At 27.1% G+C, this 19,510-nt stretch overlaps 1 protein-coding gene across 6 annotated transcripts in view; it reads left to right on the top strand.

Annotated features, from left to right (window-relative positions):
* spri (sprint) overlaps nucleotides 1–19,510 on the top strand; it is a 352,783-nt gene that overhangs the window by 139,521 nt on the left and 193,752 nt on the right. For 2 of the 6 annotated variants that reach the window (XM_065510261.1, XM_065510266.1), the window contains exon 1: nucleotides 8,488–8,837. The exons of the other annotated variants lie outside the window; for them this stretch is intronic. The gene's annotated coding sequence lies outside the window, so the exon portion shown is untranslated. Of the gene's footprint in view, nucleotides 1–8,487; nucleotides 8,838–19,510 lie in introns of those variants that run through there. 6 annotated transcript variants of the gene reach the window in all.

The raw sequence follows: 19,510 nt of genomic DNA on the forward strand, positions 1-19,510 counted from the left end.
CGAAAATGTCGAATTTCCGTCCAACAAAGAGTCATATACGGGAAGTTTTGCTTTAGTTCTTTAATTTGGCAAAAAAAGTGCCGCTGAAGCACACCAAAGCTTTTGGTAAATGTGTTTCAACGTGTGAGTTGGGTTTTTAATTTCCCGACCTTTTTTGAATCCCGAAAATCGGGAAATTTTTTTCTACATTCCCGGATACCCGGCTGTTCCCGAAATATATAATGATATTGTAAATTATTAATATTATAGCCAAATTTCATATAAAAACTTAGTGTTATAATTATTAAATATCAGAGCTTTGAATTAATTAATAAAATTTTAGCTTAATTCACTAAAATCTTAAATGTCAGCCTTTCATTCCATAACTCCATTCCTAATATTTAATTTTTTAGATTCATTCCAAAGCCTTTGTTTAAACTGAATTAATTTTAAAGTTAACAGAATTTATTTAAACTTTGAATGACAAAATTTTTGTTAAATCAAATCATTTACAAAATTAATTGAAAGAATTGTCTTAGAGCCAGTTTTTGACTTCGTATTTAAATATGAATTATATTTAAGTTCTATTTAAATACGAAAATGAGTTTCTCAGTGCTTTTTTAAATGATACTTAAATGGCCAACGTTGGCCATTTAAATTCTATTTAAGTTTCATAAACTACCATATGTTTTTGACAGCTGACTTTTGTTGTTTGGTTTTTTTTCACTCTATTGTAGTGAAAAAAAACCAAACAACAGCGTCTTGCTAAAAACAGCGTCTTGCTAAAACTACAATTCCGATGCGGGGCAATTGGAGTTTCTTTTGAGCATGTTCCTACCAACAATTTTATTGTTTAATAAGCTTTTATTTCTTATTGGGCAAAATGTATCAATTTTTGTTTTGGTTGAACAGCTGTTTTAAGCAAAACTATCGATAAATTTTTGATATTTAGTAGTGCTTTTATCTTATTTAAATAAGACAAATTATGTAGCACTGAAAAACTCAAACTGTATTTAAATACAACTTAATTTTAAGTTAAAATTAACTAAATACGTATTTAAATAACAAGTCAAAAACTGGGCATTAAACCTTTTTGTACTAGATTTTAATTGAAGAAAAATTTAATCATTTAATAAATTTTTAAATATATTTTGTTATGGATTTGAAGAAGAAATTTAAAGAAATTAGAATCATTCAATAAGGAATAAATTCTATAAATAATGAATTCTCTTTTTAAATTTGCATACGAAAAACCCCAAATAAATAATAATAATAATAATAAGCGGTCTATTATTGCCAAGATATAAGCAAAAAACTGTAAAAAACTTTTCACTGTTTTTTGGTGAAAAAAATAGAGTTCTAACTTGTTATACCCTACACCACCATAGTGGGGAGGGTATTATGCGTTTGTGCAGATGTTTGTAACGCCCAAAAATATTAGTCTAACACCCACCTTAAAGTATACCGATCGACTTAGAATCACTTTCTGAAGCGATGTCCGTCCGTCTGGTCGGCTGGCTGGCAGGCTGGCTGGCTGTCCATGTAAACCTTGTGCGCAGAGTACAGGTCGCAATTTTGAAGATATTTGGATAAAATTTGGTACATATTATTTTTTCGGCTCAAGGACCAAGCCTATTGGATATCTCCACAAATTCCGCTCCAAACAAGTTTTATATACACAAAATTCATGTCACTAAATTTTGTTACGATCGGTCCATAATTAGTCATAGCTCCCATATAGACCCGCTTCCGAAAATCAGTTTAACGTGCATAAATCGCTTAAAAATGTTGGTAAACACACAAAATTCAACATAGTTAACTTTAATATAGACATAAATCACACGACCTAATTTCATGGTGATCGGTCCATAATTGGTCGTAGCCCCCATATAACCACACTTCCGAAAATCACTCAAAAATATAAATTATTGAAATTTTAAAAGAAAATTTTTTGCTTTTTTACTTAGTGTAGGGTATTATATGGTCGGGCTTGGCCGACCATACTTTCTTACTTGTTTTCTATGTATTTTCGTCAGTTTTTAATTCCCGGGATTCCCGACTAAAAATCCCGGGAATCGTGTAGTGAAAAATTGGCCAAATTCCAGGGAAATTTGTACCTGGAATTCCCGGGATAAAAACCCTACGTGCGAGAGATGGTTTGTACGGTTTACAAGTGGTGATTTTGACACGGAAGACAAAGATCGCCCAGGTCAGCCAAAAAGGTTTGAAGACCAAGAATTGGAGGCATTACTCCATGAAAATTGTTGTCAAACTCAACAAGATCTTGCAAAATCATTGGGAGCTACTCAAGCAGCAAATTCAAAACGTTTGCAAGCAGCAGGTTTCATCCAAAAGCAGAGAAATTTGGTACCATACGAATTGAAGTCGAGCGACCTTGTGAGATGTTTGAACACTTTGAACACTACAAAAGAAAATCATTTTTGCACCTAATCATTAATTACGATGAAAAATGGATCCATTACGATAACCCGAAGCTTAAGAGATCGGACATATGAGGAGCCGCTGAACAAAAGGTACTTTTTAGAAAATTAAAAATTTTGGGAAATTGATTTTTTCTAAAAGATTTCAACCCTAATATTATAAAAATACCAAAAAATCAATTTGTAAAAAAAATCAAAAAAGTACCTTTTGTTCTGCGGCTTCTCATATGAGAATTCTGGCCAACCAGCCGAATCCACACCAAATATCCATGACGCTAAAGTAATTCTCAGTATTTGGTGGTTGCAAACGGGTCCTATCTATTATGAGCTGCTCAAAATATGGCCAGACTATTGATTCGTTTGAAGCGAGCATTTGGCCGAAAAACGACCAGAATATTCGGCCAGACATGAAACCGCAATACTCCATCATGACAATGCTAGGCCACATGTTGCAATACCTGTTAAAAACTCTTTAGGAAGAAGTGGTTGGAAAGTTTTTCCTCAACTGTCTTATAGTCCAGACCTTGCCCCATCCGACTTCATTTGTTTCGATCGATGCAGAACGCTCTCTGTGGGTTACGCTTCACCTTAAAATAGAGTATTCGAAATTGGCTTGATTGGTTCATGGCCTCAAAAGATGAGCAGTTCTTTTGGCTCCGGATCCATATGTTGCCAGAAAGATATCAAAAAGTCATAGCTAACAATGGACAATACTTTGAATAAATGTATATTGTACAATAGGGATATAACTATTGGCCTTTTTTGCAAATATGCAAATTGGTATAGCATAGGCGAATAGAGCATTACAAAATATGAAAAATTCATTAAATATTTTCAATTATTTTGAAATACAATATAATTTATTTTAATAATAATTGCGGACATACTTCAAAATATAATTTTTCAAATAAGGGAAGTATCCCTCACATTTGCAAAAAAAAAATTTGTTATATAATTTTTCAGAAAAAAAAAATATTGGTTTATTTTAGAAATAGGTGTTGGTGCGTGATGTTTCTGATTCCATATGACCTAAAAAATGATTTTCATTACTTATACAACATTGGCCATCATGTGGTGGTATGCCAAAAATTTCGCCAAAATCAGTTATATCCCTATTGTACAAATGCTTCAAAATGATAGCTAAAAATTTAAAAAAATCGCGCATTTTTAATTCATACTCTCAATAAATATTCAAATATTCATTGTATCTAAGGAATGATTTTAGAATCTATTATAACACAATTTTTATATTTTTTCATAAACTTTCGTGTTAAGTAAACCCACCTTTTACTCAAACTCATTTTAAAAGAATATCCCTAATAGCGTTTTTGTATAAATATGATTAAATGCAAGCCTTTTTACAAATATGACCCAGTTTCATTACGAGCAATTCCAAAACTATAAATAATAAGTCTTATTTAAATGAATAAAAAAAAACTGGCACAATTTTTGAAAAAGCAAAAATATTTATATGAATTTTTATATGATTTTCCAAACCATTAAATATCACAACGTTTTGCTGGCTGTCTGTCACACCCACCACACAACTATAATAATTGGGATAAATGAACAAAACTCAGCAACAACAAGAACAACAACAAATAAATTAAAAACGACAAAAACAAATGGAAATCGAATCAAACCAAATAAATATTGCCAACACATGTTGCTTCTAAAGTGACTGACTACACAACAACTCAAATGAAATTATACAATAAACAAAAATATTTTGCAAAAAGTAATAAAAAAAAAAGTTTCAAATGCATTAATTTTCAATTCAGTTTTCAAAACAAATACTTGTTTGAGAATACAAAAAACAGCAGCCACTTTATAATAAAAACATATTCGTACATTTGAATCTTTAAGATTAAAGACTCAAAAGAGGCAGAAAAAAAGAAAATAAGAAAAAACTAATTAACCCAAGTGAACTTTTCAACTTCTTATGATTAGTCTGTCAGTCAGTCAGCCCGGCAGGCAGTTTGTCGTTCTGCCTGTTTTATACCAGTAAAACTAAACAAATATGTATTAAAACTTCACAAACTGAGTTTGATGGTTTTCTTTATGTTTTCTTATTAAACATACAAAAGTATTTGAATGTTGACTGCTGGCAAAAGCAAAGTATTGACACTGTTGTACTCTAATCGTCAGCCAGTCAGTCAGTCATTCTCACTCTTGACGGTCTGTTATAGTCATTTAAACATTTGAATACACAAATCATCAAACTTTCAATCATTCATAATAATGATGATGTCTCTGTTTCTCTTTAGACCCTGTAGGGGAATTTATTTTATTTCATTCTACTTTTACTTTCTTCTTTAGAAGCTGTTTTTTATTATTTCTATTTGTTTTGTTTGAATTCATTTTTAATTATAGCATTTTTGAAATTTGTTCAAAAAATTTTAATTTGTAAATAAACAAAACATTGAATTAAGTTGCTAAAAGTGTAAAAGAGAAATGATACTCTTCTTTGTCTGCTGGATTTGAATTGCAAATAAATTATTAAATTCTATAGCATGAGAGACAATTTCCTGATAAAAGTATTGTGAGTGGTAAATTAAGGAGTGGACACAGGAATGTCAATTTAGCAGTTTTGAAGACCGAAATTAAATGTAAAGGATATTAATACCAAAATTGTATTATAAATAGATAAGAAGATTTTAACTGAACCAACAGTTACTGTCCCAACTTTCTTTGTGAACGTCTCACAATGGGGTCAATCGGAAGAAGTGTTAGAGGAGAACATATTCTTTAAGAAAATTAAATTTGTGACCAATCTGTTAAAATATAGGGTACGATTTACTTGTATAAATATAAACAGATTTCAATGGTATCACAATAATTTTCAAAATTTTAAAATAATGTTATATTTTTAATGAGTAGTAGAAAAATAATTTTGAAAAAATTAATTTTATTATAATTATCATGGTATTGATAAAATAAAAGCTATTGAAAATTTTACTATTTTTAAAAAATCAGTTTGAAAGTTGAATGTCTATAAGTATTGTTTAACATTTTAAAAATGGTGGTTAATTTCCTTTAGAGGAACCGGATTCTTTCAAATGGCAAATATAAGCGTCAAAAATTAAACAAAATAAAGTCAATGTAAATATAAAAATTTAAATATAAATATCTTGAAGAAATATCTTTACTTTCCTTTTTGCTTTATAACAAATGAATAGTCTATCCGTGATATCGGGCGCAAGACTTTGTGACCTTGGCGTCGATCTCATTAAGTGATGTACCACTTAAACCTCTCAGTTGATGTTGAACTTTTCAACGAATTTTCAAAAGCTGTGGAATCAAACTTCAATCAAATATGGGCATTTTCATATATAAGTTTACCGGGATTCAAAATTCAAATTCAAATTATTTTTTTAACATTACATTAAAATTGTACATTATATTGTAATATAATGAATTTTCAGCTAATATTAGTTGTTATAATGAGAAAATTTGCCTAAAGACTTTAAGTGTGTATATGTATCTACTGGGTGGTTTTAAAAAATCGATGGCGGATTTTTTTGGGGGGCACCCCCCTAAAATGTTTCATTTTGTTAGATATTAAGATTGCCAAAGTCTGAGCATGATTGAAAGATGTTAACACGTGCCACTGGGGCCTCAAAGTTTTGAAAATCTCGATTTTTTGGCAGTTTGGCGACTTGTTTTTGTTGCTCATCCTTTTTAAGTAATTGGTTGTAATCTGTGATGAGCTTGACTCCTCGCTATTGTGTAGAATGTAAAATATTGTAAACAGTATGGCCTTTAATTTGTATTAATGTATTACACGGGCAAATAGCTTTCGCCGTTCCAGAGATATGGGTCGCCGAAGTCGCCAAACTGCCAAAAAATCGAGATTTCAAAACTTTGAGGCCCCAGTGTCACGGGTTAACATCTTCCAATTGTGCTCAAACTTTGGCTATCCTTAAATCTGACAGAAAGAAACATTTTAGGGTGGTGCCCCCAAACAAATTCTAAAATTTTTTTTTACCCTATGAGATAAAACCACCCTAATACCTGACATTAAAAAAATTAACGCTATACCGTAGCAAACATATTTAAATGAAATGGGATTACAAAGTACAAGTATTTGTCCATAATATGCAATAATAATACAAATAACGCATCTTCGCATTTTTTTTTAACCATATGTGATAAAATCTACTTTTGACGTTTTCTCTATAGTACTCATATTTATTGTTTACATATTTATTAATGATCGCATACATCTTCTGAAATCTTTCGTTGAACAACTTATTATTACATGTTCCAATGTCGGTACCATACTCATCGTTTGTTATCAGTACTCCGTGATTGTTCTAATCAAGTGACAAAATATAGTTACTGCTACAATAATCACCCTAAACAATTAAATTTGATTTTCAAAGTGTGTTTCGTTCGCTATTGTATTTGTAGATTTTTCGAAAAACGAATACTATTTTCATTAACCCGATTAACACGAAGTCTTGTTATGCCTTAACTAATAGTTATATTGTCGGTTAAAATTATTTTTGTATGAAAACTGTCAGTATAACTATTAGTTAAAACATAACCAGACTTCGTGTTACTGGGGGTAAATCCTATTTTTCTAATGTGCTAAATTCGCAATTTAAATATTTTTGAAAAATTCACGGAAATTTATTGTTAGAGGATAAGGTAGTTCTAATTCGCATTTCACTGGTTGATTAGATCAGATCTTCAGGAATCCTTAAAATTATACACCGAGTGAGAATGACAAAGTTTCTAGCTTCATTTGTCAAAGATTTTAAAAAAATATTAACAATATTATTTTAAGATATATAATGTTCACGTTCCAATGTGGCTTTTGAAACATCGTTTGTTATCCACGATCGTTCTAATTAAGTGGTTTAATATATATTTTCAGAATGTGTCGCGTTCGCTATCGTAAGTGTTTTTCAAAAACAATTTTTTTATTATTATTTTAACATGCATATTTAAAAGGTTAAATTCACATTATTCAACTTTAGTTAATAAAAGCCAATTCTATGTTCCAATTCGCTAATTTTTTTCTGTTTTCTAGATTTAGTCGATAACGAATTCTATTTTTTAGCGTTCAGGAAGCTAATATTTTGGAAACAACAAAATCTTTTACAATTAAAATAGTGCTACTAAAATGCTTTCCTTATGATTTCCTTATTTTTTCGTAATAATGTCGCGTTCTAGACAGTGAAAATGTGCATTATTCAAAATCTCATATTAACAATGTCATTCAGTTAGAAAACATATCGTTTTGAATAAAACGTGCAAAACTATACATAAAATATGCAGAAAAAACCTTTTATATCATGCTACAAAATAGTTTAACTCTTTTCCAGAACAACAAAACAATGAGAATATTCATGCTCTATGCATAAATTCAATCTCACAGATACGAATACTCAACTTACAATCCACAACACTGAAAGAGGAAAAAAAATAATCAAAACAAAATAAGAAAAAAATTACGAGACTTGAAAATTTCATAAAAACAAACACAAACACACACGATTTCAACCACCATGTGAGGTTTTTGGTTGAGTTTTTTGTAAATTTGCTCCACAAATTCCGTACTATAAGATACAATACAAAACGTACGTACTCTCCCCGGCATTCAGACAAACCAAGTGGAAAGAAACGAGAAAATTTTGTGTAAAATACACCACCACCACTAGCCAGCCATGGATGGATGGATGATTGGAACGGCAGCATGTGCAAAGTTGCCTTTTAGTTTCTCTGTTTTTTTTTTTTTTTTTTCATTTTCGGTTTTATTTTGTATTTCTATGTTTTTATACCAAACAGCAGAAAAGTATCGTAAGTTAAATTTAGTTGCGTTTTAGAATCCACACCGTGCGGTTGCTTTTCAAGCGGAACGTTTTGTTCGTGGCTCGATTTCTTTACTTATATTTATGTGTCTAGCAATTGTATCCAAGAGATATTTTATTACAAAAAATGAAAAAAAATTAAAGTATAAAAAACACAACAAATAAGTGCAAGCTTTTAAATGAAAATTGCAGCAAAAATTTAAAGTGTTTTCAACTTTATAAAAAATTTAAAAATAAAAGTGAAAAACTAATTGAATAATATACAAAATTAAAATAAATAAAAGTATTTATTTCAAAATTTTATGCTGAGTGTTGTTTATGTGTGCGTTTTTTCATACTCATTACATTCGAACGGAAATTGCAAATCAAACAAAATATAAAAAAGAGTTTTATTTATTTAAAACTTTAAGTTTAAATTAAGCTAAACAACAAAAAGTTTTCATACATACACAAAATAAATATTTGAGTGTGCCAAAAAACGAGAAAAAATAAATAAATAAAAATACAAAATAAATAAATACAACAACAAAAATAAAAATAAAATAAATAAATACGACAGCAACAACAACATAAATTGTGTTTCTTAAAAAAAATTTGTGTGAGTAACAACAACAACAACGTAAAGAATATTGTGTTATTGCTACGACTGCCCCTTCACAGAGCTGAAAAGGAATTAATTCATTAATATTTTAAAGTCATTAGTGCATTAATAAAATAAATATAAAATAAATATTCAGTTTTTCTTTATACTTAATTCATGAAAAATTAATTTTAACAATCGATTATTGTTAAAATATTCCGATATTTCCTTTGAAAACCAAAAAATTCCCATAGACTTTTTCTTAAATGTTTGCAAACTTAACGTAGTTTATTTTGAGAGTATAATTCCTCAGTATAGAAATTCCCATAGACTATTTCTTAAAAAACCAAGAATTGTTACCGAATGATAAAATGTCTCGGATGAAATGTTTATTCAATTTCAAAATTGCAATCTATTTTGAACTAAAGATTATTGCATTTTATTTAACATCAGTTTAATTTTATTTTTTCAATACAATCCAAAATTTTTACTTCAACTGTTGGTTTATTGAAAATCTTGTTTTAAATCTTCCAAATACACAAATGAAGATCTCTTTCCATTTTTAATATGTTATGAGGAACTTATCATCCGTTATATATGAATTTTAATGGAAACATTTGATCATTAGTTATATCCAATTTTCAATTTCGAATTTTGACTATTTCATAATCTAACAAAGTTTCTAAACCTTTCTTTTCTTCTTATGTTCCTATAGAAATTATGAAAAACATAGAACGTTAGTTGTTAACATAACAAATTTTTTAAAGGATAAAATAATGAAAAACTTTAAAATGTATTGTATACTATCCCCCCTGTAACAGAATTCGATTCCGATCGTAAGTTGAAGTAATTCCGTATTTTACTTCTTCAGAGATAATAAAACGAAAATTTATTTCAGAATGAATCCAGTTCAGTTTTCTAAATGGAATTGACCATTGTTTTAATGTACAAATCAAAATCGGGAAAACATAATTATTAAATCATTTGAAATTACCAAATTCAATCGGAATCTAAAGAAGCTAAAACAAAATCGATAGGAATAATAACTTGGGAATTGAAACCATGTGTGACAGTCCTCTATATTGTCTTTTAAATACTCCATTCACTTCAAACTAGGGAATTTCAAAACAACACACTTCATTCGTAAAAAATCTCATTGATAAATTCAATTGAAATTTAGTTTCTAAATAAATATTAAGCACTTTCTAGTACATTTGGTGGTATATTAGTCCCAAATAATTAGCATTAGTGTAATTTTTAATAAATTAAGTGCTTCAAGTCTCTTCCAGCAACTGAATTGTGAGAGCTCTCATTTTTGTTAAAGAAAATATTCCGTATTTTTTTCGCAGTTTTTATACCCTTCACCTTCGTGAGAAGGGTATATATAAGTATGTCATTCCGTTTGTAATTTCCACAATATAATTTTCCGACCCTATAAAGTATATATATTCTGGATCCTTATATATAGCGGATTCGATTAAGCCATGTACGTCTGTCTGTTGAAATCAATTTTCTGAAGACCCCAGATATCTTCGGGATCCAAATCTTCAATAATTCTGTCAAACATGCTTTCGGAAAGTTTTCTATTTAGTAAGCATGTAAGTTGGACCTATAATGAGTCAAAATCGGAAAAAATATTTTTAACCCGAATTTTTTTTTTCACCAAAAAAGATTTAAAAAACAAAAAATTTTAAAATAACAATTCGAAAAATTTTTTTTTTCAAAGATATGAAATAAACAATTTTGGAAAAAAAAAATTTTTTGTTTACCTAAAAATATTTAAAATTTGTATTTTGAAGTATAATTTGGTGAAGATTCGGCACAGCCGAATATAGCTCTCTTATTTTTTTCATTATTTCTCCAGTCTTCTCACAAATAAATTGTGGTATTCCAATTAGCATTAGTAGTTCTATAATGCTTTTGAATTCTTTATCGAAGTAATTACTTATTTAATTGTTAAATTTGTTTTTAATTAAAATCCATTTGAAAAGCGTTTTTTACATAATTTTTATTCATTCTTTTTTAAAAGGTTAAAATAATAAGTGTGCACTAAATGTTTTCAAATTGAATTCAGAAATGATCATTTACTACAAAATTTTTCATTGAAGTTTATAAAATTCCTTGTGAAATTGAGAATTTCCATTTTAAGTTATTAAATTGAAATTGCAATAATTTCAAATAAAATGGAAAATTTCAAATTTTAATCAAGAGAGTTACAAATTATATTAAGCAAATTCGAAATAATTAGTTATTTCTGAATTTCAATTGTAATTTTTTTCAATTTTAAATGGAATTTCTCAATTTTAAATTGATATTCTTAATTTAATTTGGATTTTTTCAATTTCAACTTCATATTCTCAATTTCATTAGAAAAAATTTCCAATTAAAATTAGAAATTAGCAATTTAATTTGGAATTTTTTCAATAACAAATATAATATTCTCAATTTCAATTAAGAATTATGTAGTTGAATGAACTCTATTTCAGAGAATTCTCAATTCAATTCTCAAAATCAAAGTAAATTTGAATTCCTTTGTATTCCATAAAATCATTAATTACGAATTAAGTCGCAATTTTAATTCTTAACTACTTCAAACCGATTGAATTCATTCTTCTTCTTAAGCATTAATACCATATTGAATCAACTAATTTTTCTTTAATTCAAATCAATTTAACGTTTTCTTTTTGTTTAATTTTCTGATTTTATTAAAAAAATATAAACTATCACTTGATGGCGGGATTTAGAAAATAAGGCTTAAAATGTTTTCAGTTTCGATTAGATTTGAATAAACAAAAAATTAAGCCCCTAATTTTATAAGTCACGTCACCAAAGTGATATTTATGTGAATAGCAAAAACAAAATTTTAAAAATTTCTTTTTGTTTTATATACAAAATTATGAAAATCTTGAATTTTGGTGCAGTTGTTCGGTTCAGAATTTGTATATAAAACAAAAACAATTTTTTAAAATTTTTCAAAATTTTGTTTGTGGGAATTTTCCAAATGAAATTGAGAATATGAAATTGAAATTAAAAAAAAATCCAAATTAAATTGAGAATATCAATATGAAGTTCAGAAATTCTATTTAAAATTTAGAAAATTATAATTGAAATTGAGGAATTCAAAATTATAGAAATTCTACTAAAATATGTAAAACTTTTTGAAGCTAAAAAAATTGAGGATCTCTTTTCCTAAATCCCGTCGTCAAATGATAGTTTATATGGAAAACAAACAAAAAATCAAAAATTTCTAAATTAATTTTTGAGTAATGGTTTTATGGAATGAAATCAGGTCATTTTAATTAATGTTTAAATTAAGATTTATGTGTACAAATTGAAAAACTAATTCAAATCTCTGATCACGAGCGATAGTAAACTTCACTGTATCCAAAAAAATCTTTCTGTTCTATTGAAGTACAACTAATTCTAACTAATAATATTGCCTATCTTTCAATATCAGGTCAGATCTCGCTAACAGCCTATTTGCAAAAAATTTTACAAACATTGTTCCGAATCGAATAAATTTCAAATAACAGCGAATCACTGTTGACCTGGATGACGTTTAACACCGAAGCGTGCTTGAATTAAGACCATAACTTAAATGGTAAAACATGTTTATGACTTAAGTATTTGCATCTTTGGTTTTTGAAAGTTGTGTAAAAAAATAAAAATATTGTTATATAAAATATTTAAAAATTTATTGGTAAATATTTTTTCTTAAGATGCTGGGAAAATAATATTTTTCATTTAGTTGTTAAATTACAATTTTAAATGTAATTTATTTATTTGGGTATTCCCAATAGCAAAATATTTAAATTAAATTATAGACAAATAACATAGGAAATTCCTAATAAATAAAAGAAAAACTGAATATTTAAAATGTAATTAAACCAAATTCGCTTTAAAAGAAAACTCCATTTAGAGAATTAATTCCTTTTCTAACTCTGCAAACTCCAATCCGTTATACAGCTCTCCTCGCTACTTACTCTATGTGTATTTTGTTGTTTTTATTATTTACTTTATATTACAACAACAGTGTGTGTGTGAGTATTTATAAAAACGTAGTGGGGAAGTGGGGTAAGGAGAGGAGTCAAAGTATTGCATTGCAATAAATATTTAATAACAAAACAAAAACAACAACATATCTACATATATGTATAAACATTGCTAGTATGAATGTATTGTAGTTGTAGCAGTACTCGTAGTTGTTGTTATTAAAAATATATATGTATGTAGTATATGAGTGTAGAGATTTTAAAATGACGTCTGCCAAACAAACAATTAAAATACAAACAACAAAAACAACAATACTATGTTTTATTTTGTTGTTGTGAACATAAATACTATTTGTTATTGACCGTACAGACCGTTTGTGCAATGCAATTGTATTTTAATTGCGTAAATGTTTTTGAAAAAATTCAACAAATGATTTTTTTTTATAAATAAATTGACTTTTATTATTATAATTTTTTTAATAATAATACAATAATAGACAATTTCTTTCTGTATTTAATTCTTGTTTAAAGTTAAACAAAAATTGCTTAATTTATTTGTAAAAGTAATTTAATATTTTTTAATACATATTTATTATGTATTCATATGGATTGGACTATGAATAATTTTTGTAAAAACAAAAACATAAAAAATCACATACCTATTTGGCTTTTTGTTTTGTTTATTTCTTAGAAATTGAAATGAATTTGCAAAAAAAAACGAAATAATAAAAAAAACTAAACATGAAATGAAAAAAGCAAAACAAAAAATGAGTCATTGAACTAGACGTTCGCTGGGGTCTAATAAATACAGCATAATATTATAACCATAAACATAAAATAAAGTAATTTTAGCCATAAAAAATTGGTTTTATTAAAAACGCATTACAATTTTCACATTTGAATTGTAATTGTTAGTTGCAATGAAGTAAAGTGAATTAAATTAAAAACTTAAAAAATTAAAAAAAAAAAAATATAGGTATTTTTGAAAATGATTTTTTCTACAAAATTTTTTCTTGTAAAAATGTTGTTAGATTTTATTCAAAATCTAAATATTTTGTTACTCACTGTAAAATAATTTCTAAAAGTTGAAAAAAAGAAAAATAAACAAAAACTAAAAAATGAAAATCAACAGCTAAAGGGGGAAAATCTAGAAAAAAGTATTAGAAATTAAACAAATAGAAAAATCATACTCTTCAAAAGAAAAAGTTACGGTCTGTGATTTTTTATGTTTTGAGAACAAGAACAAATTTTTGAAAAAAACAAGAATAAATACAGAAAAAAATTATAAAATATAAATAAAACTCATACAAAGTCTACAAAAATCAAAATAAACAAAAAAAAAGAAAAATTAATTACAATAACTAAAAAATATCATTATGTGTTTTATATAAAAAAAATAATAAACAAATCGTCATGAAATTATTTACTTTTAAATAATTAACAAACTTATTGTGTTGGAAATGTGTATATAAAAAATTTTTACACGAAATAAAATAAATAGCACTAATTCCCCGTAATAGCGGTATGATTTCTGTTTAATTTTGTTCATTTGAAATTATTTTTTTTACCCATTTTATTTCTTTTTGTATCACACACAAATCTTAGAGCTTTTTTAAGAACTAAACATAAAAAACTGGCAATCGTTTATAAATCTTTGAAGTAATTTTAAATTGTATCTTTAATACGCATTTAATGATGTCATCTAAAAACCATTATTATTGCTTGTCTTGCTGCTCGGCTCTCTTCTGTAGATACTGGTGCCGAATGGAACTACAAAGTTTCATATTTATTTATGCTTGATTACCCATTAAATTGTTACAACATTTTCTGATTTTTTTTGTGTTTCTTCTATTTTCTATTTATACAATATGTCTGTGTCTATATTTGTATTTGTAAATCGAAATATTGATAAGTTTCTGATGGTAGATGTCAGCACAGTGATGTGGAATAAGAATAATTTGGGACAAAAAGTTCAAATTAAATGTTCTTAGTGATAATATAAAGTAAACTTACTGCTCAATTCTTCCTAGAAAATAAAATGATATGTTTCTGAGAATGATTTCCTAGAGATAAACATGATCAGTCAATGATCAATCTTCATTAAGACACAATTTATCATTTACTGCTCAATTTTCCCTTAAAAAATATGTTTCTTAACTGTTTTTGATACATTTTCCATGGCGAAAACCACGATCAGTTTCTGATTAATTTTTCTACAAAAAGATGATATTTTTCTAATAAATTTTCAATAAAGAATAATATCAGATTCTGATAAATAAAACACGATCGGGTTCTGATCAGTTATTCCTAAAGAATAAATGTGCAGTTTCTGATAAATTTTTCCCCAAAAATTAAACTTTTTTATCTATTTTTTATAGAAAAAAACAGGTCAAAAAATATTTTATTTTACAATTTTCTTTTTTATATTAAAACTTTTCGGAATTGGGGGACCTGAATAAATATTATAAGTTTTTGATCGATTTGTCTTTAAAAAAATTTTTCCTACAGAAAAACATGATCTGATCTAGTTTTTTTTTTTAAGAAAAATCTTGATCAGTTTCTAATCTAACTTTTCCTAAGAAAAACTTGATCAGTTTCTGATAAAATTTTTCGTAAAAAAACTGATCTTATTTTCTTAAAGAAATAAATTGAGCAGTTTTTTATAAATTTTTCTTAAAAAAAAAATATGATCAATATCTGATCTAATTTTTCCTGTTTCTGATAAAAATTTTCCTAAAAAAAAATGATCAGTTTCTGACAAAATTTTTTCTATTGAAAAAAACTGATCTAGTTTTTCGTATTGCAAAAATACCTGATCCGTTGATAAAATTTTATCTATAGAAAAAAAACTGATTCGTTTCTGATCAAACTATTTCTAAAAAAATATGATCTTATTTTCTTAAAGAAATAAATTCATCAGTTTTTTTATAAATTTTTCTTAAAAAAAACATGATCAATAACTGATCTAATTTTTCCTGAAGAAAAGTCTTAATTAATTTCTGATTAGTTTCTGATAAAAATTTTTCTAAAAAAACGTTCAGTTTCGACAAAATTTTTCCTATAGAAAAAAATGATCAGTTTACTAATCACCTGTTTCCTATGTTAAAAAAAAAACCGATCATTTTATGCTCAAATTATTTCGTATTGCAAAAATACCTGATCAGTTTTATTTTCCTTAAGAAAAAAACTGATCAGTTTCCGATAAAAGATTTCCTATAGAAAAAATAATTGATCAGTTTTGGATAAAATAGAAAAAAAAAATAATAATATTCCTAAAGAAAAAACTGTATAGTTTCCGATTAAATTCTTCCGAAAAATAAAGACTGATCAGTTTCTGATCCAAGTTTTACAAAAAAATACTATCAATTACTGATCAAATAGTTCCTAAGAAAACACTGATCAGTTTCTGATTAAGCTTTTCCTTAACAATAAACAAAATAATAAATTTCTTATCAAATTTGAAAAATAATGAAATTTTTCTATCTAAATAACAACATTCAAATACATGTTTCCTAATAACAATTTAGATAGGATTTTGTTACATTTTCCAAACAGAATTCTTTAAAATTCTTAAACATTATGAGGCAATAAAACATGTTTAAGGCTCTGGTAAGAAAAATTGCCACCTTTTGCACCAAATTAATAAATATTTGTGAACTTTGATCACACTTTCATTGCTTACCATGGAAAACCAATTAATCACAATTTAACTAAAAGTGACAACTTTACGACGACGTCTACCCCAGTTAAACCCATTTATCGAATACAAATAAACTATTTTCTTTGTTTACGTAGTAGATACCAACATTACAGTGGACACAAAAACCTAAATACCTCACTATAGTTTTGAAATTGTCACTAAAGAGATAGATAAAAAAAATTATTAAATTATTTGTGTTTGTGCTGTTGAATTTTACCTCAAATTGCCTTTTCATGTGTATGGTTGGAGATAAGAACTACACAGCAAATTAGTTGCAGTTAAAACCAAAATGAAATTGTATAAAAATAAGGTAGATTAGAACATAATGGTAAATACGTGTGGTACAAGCCTTAAAAACACTCTCAACAATTGAAATTATATTGATAACGTTGGTTTTTTGTTTTCGCTAGAACGGCTAAATTGACAATAATCGATAGCTGGTGTTTTGTGAATTGGAAACGAGACAAAATTGTCTTATATTAATAGCAAAATGATTATGAAATGCGTAAGAGTTTTTTTGATTTTAAGTGGAGAATTGTTAAACAGTGGGCTTTGCAAATAAATATGGTATAAATAAATAATTGATTTGCGTTTTAGGGTACAGTGAACTTTGTTTCTCTCCTGATAAAATTATTGTGCTTTATTATAAGAATCTTAAGGATTTTACCTTCAGTATCACCTCTTTACCACACAAGTTACTGCTTAGAATATTCTTTTTACCAAACATATTCAAACATATTCCTAAAAGCTCAGAGGAATTTACACTTCCCGTAACCAAATTATTTACTCTTTATTCCCTTATTATCCTTTTAACATTTCAAAAAAACATCAACCAAACTTCACTTAATGTATGTATATGCCTTAATAATCATTTTACCATAATAAGATTATTTCCTGGGTTTTTTTATGAAGAATCTAATGAGCCTTCATAATTTCCATATAAATTTTGATTATTACCAAGACTTTTCTACAAAAGAACACGAAGTAAATGAATTACACATTTTTTTCTTTGCTAATTTTTCCTCAATATTCACACAGGCTTAACAATTGAGATACATCAACCCAAAAGGGAAGTGTTAGAGAGTGAGTGTTAAATCGAAAGGGCGTAAAGAGTGTGGGGTGGTTGTGTTTTTTTCCTTGTGACATTAACAATTTTTGTTATACTTCATTAAATTTTATTAGTCATAAAAAGCAGTATTGTAGAAATGGCATAAATTATTCTATTACCCGAAGAAAACTGGAAATAGAAATATCAAAATAATTATTAAGAAATAACATATTTATTTTTGTTTTTTTTATGTTTGTAATTTACATATATGCAAATATGTTATTTTATTTATTTTGATTTGTAAATTTAAGTAGTTTTTTTTTCAATTATTTTAATCGTTAAATACTGCTATCACTGTCAAAATATTAATGATGAGTTAATGATATTCTTGATAATATTATTTCATAATATTTATACCTGTATGGTCGTCGTGTTCATGTGTGTGAGCGGTTTTTTGTTTAATAAAATTCATTAAAAATTTATACACATCATTATTTAAACTACTTGTCTGCACGTATTAAAAGCACTTTTAATAGTGGCAACTTCCCAACGTTGTTGAAAAAATAAATGTTCAAATAAATAAACAATGATGGTGTGGAATACAGTGGGTGTAAAGATTGTAAAAGTAAATCCCATCGGTATAAGTACTTACTGGTAATGATCTTGAATACTATTCTAAATAAAACTGAAACCAGAACCTAAGAAGAATACCGACGATGGTCGTAGCGTAACAATAAATGGATCCCTAATTAAAAACCAAAATATCTCCCAATAAAATGTCTAATCAAATTTTTCCTTAAGAGAAATACTGATCAATTTCTGATCAAATATTTAAAATAATTAGATATTTTCTATAAAAAGAATAAATTCAGATTCTGTCTGTGTTCATAAAAATATTTAAATATTTATTTTTTTTTTTAAATTTAAAAAACTTTTTTTTTTGCGGAAAAAATATTGTTAGTTCAAATTTTTTTTTTTAAAAAAATCGGATTAAAAAATATTTTTCACGATTTTGACCCTCTGTAGGTCCGAATTACTATAGCGTTATATACGTCTTTGGAAAGGTCTTTGAAGTGTCTGTCATTAAACGCAGAGAAAAAATATAATTGGGCATGGTTACTGTAACCATTTAAATAGTGTTACAAGATTTTTAACAATATTATAGTCACAGTAACCATTTACATGATTGTGGTAACCATAATAAGGTTAGATTACGATTCATGATTATATCAACCATATATATGGTTACAGTAAACAAATATATGTTTGTGGCAACCATATTTATGATGAATAATTTTATCATATGTTGTTCTTAGATTATGATAAGCCTTAAGCCGAGAGCACCATAATATGATAAGTCTTTCATCATATGAATGGTTGTCACAAACATATATTTGTTTACTGTAACCATATATATGGTTGATACAATCATGTGAATCGTAAATTAACCATATTATGGTTACCACAATCATGTAGATGGTTACTGTGACTATAATATAGATATAAAACTTGTAACAATATTGAAATGGTTACAGTAACCATGCCCAACTATATTTTTTCTCTGCGTGTAGAAATCCATATTGTATATATTATTATAGTAATCCAGATATGAATACAAAAATCGAGGTAGTCGTGGTATTTTGCATATATGTATCTCAGATATTTGTGGGTCGATTTTCTTGATTTTAAACCGAACCGTTACTATAGCGGAAATATTGATATCCGAGCCATATACGTATGTAGGTTATTTGGGGGCTACGGAAAATTGATTTCAACATACAGACGGACAAAGCTATATCGATTCGCTATCTATAACGATCTAGAATATATACACTTTATATACACAAATGAAAAATGTAGAAATTACAAACGGAAAGACAAACTTATATATTCTCCTGCCACTCAAAGTTGAGTGTTATTTTAACTCCAAGTGCCATTAAGGGTTAATATC

The sequence above is a fragment of the Calliphora vicina genome, chromosome 4 (genome assembly GCF_958450345.1).
Source record: "Calliphora vicina chromosome 4, idCalVici1.1, whole genome shotgun sequence".
Taxonomy (NCBI): Eukaryota; Metazoa; Arthropoda; class Insecta; order Diptera; family Calliphoridae; genus Calliphora; species Calliphora vicina.